Source organism: Peromyscus eremicus, chromosome 6, assembly GCF_949786415.1.
Source record: "Peromyscus eremicus chromosome 6, PerEre_H2_v1, whole genome shotgun sequence".
NCBI classification, from domain to species: Eukaryota; Metazoa; Chordata; class Mammalia; order Rodentia; family Cricetidae; genus Peromyscus; species Peromyscus eremicus.
In genome coordinates, this window is record NC_081421.1 from 44599739 (window position 1) to 44602811 (window position 3073).

Sequence of the window (3073 nt, forward strand, 5' to 3'; positions counted from 1 at the left end):
CTTTAAAAGCTGGGAGGCTAAAGAACTACATTTCCCAGACTCCCTCGGAGTGTAGCTAGGGATCATGCTGCTTGCCATGCAGATAGAACCCTCCCTGAAGTAGCAGGTGGGGTGAGGATGGTGCAGAAGCCATGGGTTCTTCTGGGAGGCATGGTTGCAGAGGCTTCTCCCTTTTCTGTGCAGCTGGCATAGAGGTTCTGCTGACCAGATCCCAGACCCATGGGGACCCAGTAGCGGGAGGTGGCAGCAGCAGGGATGTATCTGCTAGAGAAGTCCCTTGGCGTGGTTGGTCATTTCTCTGAACTGTGTGGTCAATGGCTCTACGAAAGGTAAGCCTCGTCTTTTGACCTCCAGAGCCATGCCGTGAGTTAACCAATGCTCGGGAAGAAGCCCCTTTATGATTAAAGTGAGAGGATGCTCTGCTGTCTGAAACTAGGCTATTAGTTGACTTGTTTTTAAATTAGTAAGGGGACTAGGCTGCACAGTTTTGAGGCACAGGCCTGGGATGGATATTTGAGAATTAGACATATAAACATGTGGCCTTTAATCCAAGCCAGTTTAATCTCTGAAATTTGGTGAATACATCTCTGCTGGGTTATTGTTATTTTGGTTTTTTAAAAAGATTTATTTACTTTAGTATATGTGTATGAGTGTTTTCTTATATGTATTTATGGGCACCATGTGCATGCTTGGTGCCCACAGAGGCCAGAAGAAGGTTTCAGGTCCTAAGGTCCAAAGGGTCCAGAGTTACAGACAGTTGTGAACCGTCATCTGGGTGCTGGAAACCAAACCTGGGTCCTCTGCAGTAGCCACAAGAGCTCCCACCCGCCGAGCCATCTCTCCAGAGCCTTGCTTGAGGCAGGGTGTCGCTGTGTTTCCCTCACTGGCCTGGACCTTACTATGTAGTGCAGGCTGGCCTCGAACTCACAAAGTCTGCTTGCCTCTGACTTGGCAGTGCTGGGGTAAAGGTGTAGTGGTGCACAGGATGCCATACCTGCTGCTTTCGTGAAGATGATAAAGACTTTCCAGATGTCATAAAGACTTCCCAGATGTGACCTCCTGGCAGCTTTAGATCCTGTTTCCTAACATTAGCTGGAAGCTCTTTAAGCTTCCGTGTGTACATTCCATTTTTTAAAATTTTATTTATTTTTACTTTATGTGCATTGGTGTTTTGCCATGGGTGTTGGGTCCTCTGGAACTGGAGTTGCAGACAGGTGTTAGCTGCTATGTGGGTGCTGGGAATTGAGCCTGGGTCCTCTGGAAGAGCAGTCAGTGTTCTTAACCATTGAGCCATCTCTCCAGCCCCACCAGGTATACATTCTTGTGGCTTCCTTCTTTCTCTGTGCACCCTCTCCCCCTTCTTTCTCTGCTGTTGATCCTTTACTGAAGAGAGTCCCTTGGTGTCCTGAACTCAATCTGCTTCCCACTTGACATTATTCAAGGGAGAAATTCTAGTTTTTCTGTCCCTATGGTTTTAATTCATTTAATTCATTTCTACACAGCACTGACTTCTAGACCGGTTTCTTCAAGTCACCTCTCCTAAGGACCAGCTATAGACCCAATATCTCTGCTTCAGCATCTTCTGGGCACTCAAGACATGGCATGGATGAAACGGAACTCATTACCTTCCTCTTCCTACCCCTCCAAACCCCTCTCATTGGCCAGCTTCTATTCCACTAGTCTCTGTGCAGGTGAGTGGCACCACAGTCCACAGGGTTGCTGAAGCCAGAGCTGAACACTAGCTGTTGTCCATCTTTCCTTTGCTGAGCCGACCGACTGACTGACCGGTCCTGCCACTTCTTTTTTTTTTTTTTAATCATCAGACTGGATGTGAGATTTATTACTGAACATGATTTGGTAGGGTACAGGAGAACACTGTGGAACCCCTCAGGAGTGCAGGGCTCGCCATTTGTCCAAGGGACAACGATTGGGGATATACTTGACCCCACAGCCATCAGGAATAAGGCGCTTCTCAGCAACCATGTCTTCAAATTCATCCGCATTAAACTTGGTGAAGCCCCATTTCTTTGAGATGTGGATCTTCTGGCGGCCAGGGAACTTGAACTTGGCTCTACGAAGAGCCTCAATCACATGTTCCTTATTCTGCAGCTTGGTGCGGATGGACATGATGACCTGGCCAATGTGAACCCTGGCCACTGTGCCCTGGGGCTTCCCAAAGGCACCACGCATACCTGTCTGGAGCCTGTCAGCCCCAGCACAGGACAACATCTTGTTGATTCGGATGACACGGAAGGGTGGAGCCTCACTCGAATATGAAAGCCATCCTTGCCACAACTCTTTACCAGGTATTTGTTGGCACAAATACGGGCAGCCTCCAGAGCTTCAGAAGAGAGCTGCTCATGTTCATCTGACACCATGTGGCCACAAAGTGGGAATTCATCAACCTTCGCCTTCTTCCGTCCCAAGTCAAAGATGCGGATTTTAGCATCAGGGACACCTCGGCAGAAGCGAGACTTTGGGTATGGCTTGTTCTTACAATACCGGTAACACGGGGCAGGGCGGCGACCCATGATGACAATAGGATCGTCGGTGGCGCGCTGGAGGAAAAGATGGTCCTGCCACTTCTGAACGTTGCTCACCTCTCACCTCTGCGGCCTTAGCTTCAGTACCGTCATCCACAGCCTGCTTTGCCGCAACAGCCCTCCAGTCAGTCTGTCTTCCCTTCATCTTGCCTCCCTCCCATCCTCCCTTCACACTGAATGCATCACACCCAAACACATCTAAGAAAGGTGGCGTCATGCCTTTCTCCTGCCTGTGAATAGTGTGGTGAGTCCTACACCGGGCTCGGAGGGTCTCCTCCCCTCAGTGGGTTCCTCTCGCATCCATGTGACATTCCCTGGGGCCTCTCCAGTCCACTTGTTTGCCCAGCCTCATTGAATTTCTCTCAGGTCCTAGAATGAATGCACAGCTGTCTTCAGTTCCTGGAGCACCGACATCAGCTTCTGCCTCTAATGGTCTGCTCCTGGCTTCATCCCCCCGGGGGCAGAGAAGTTCCTTCTAGAAGTCTGCAGCTGTTACCTTTGGTTTACTTTCTGTCATACCCCAGCAGACC

At 49.7% G+C, this 3073-nt stretch overlaps 1 pseudogene; it reads right to left on the reverse strand.

Moving 5' to 3' along the window:
* Positions 1–1822: 1822 nt before the first annotated feature.
* Positions 1823–2552, reverse strand: LOC131912434 (large ribosomal subunit protein uL16-like; annotated as a pseudogene).
* Positions 2553–3073: the final 521 nt, after the last annotated feature.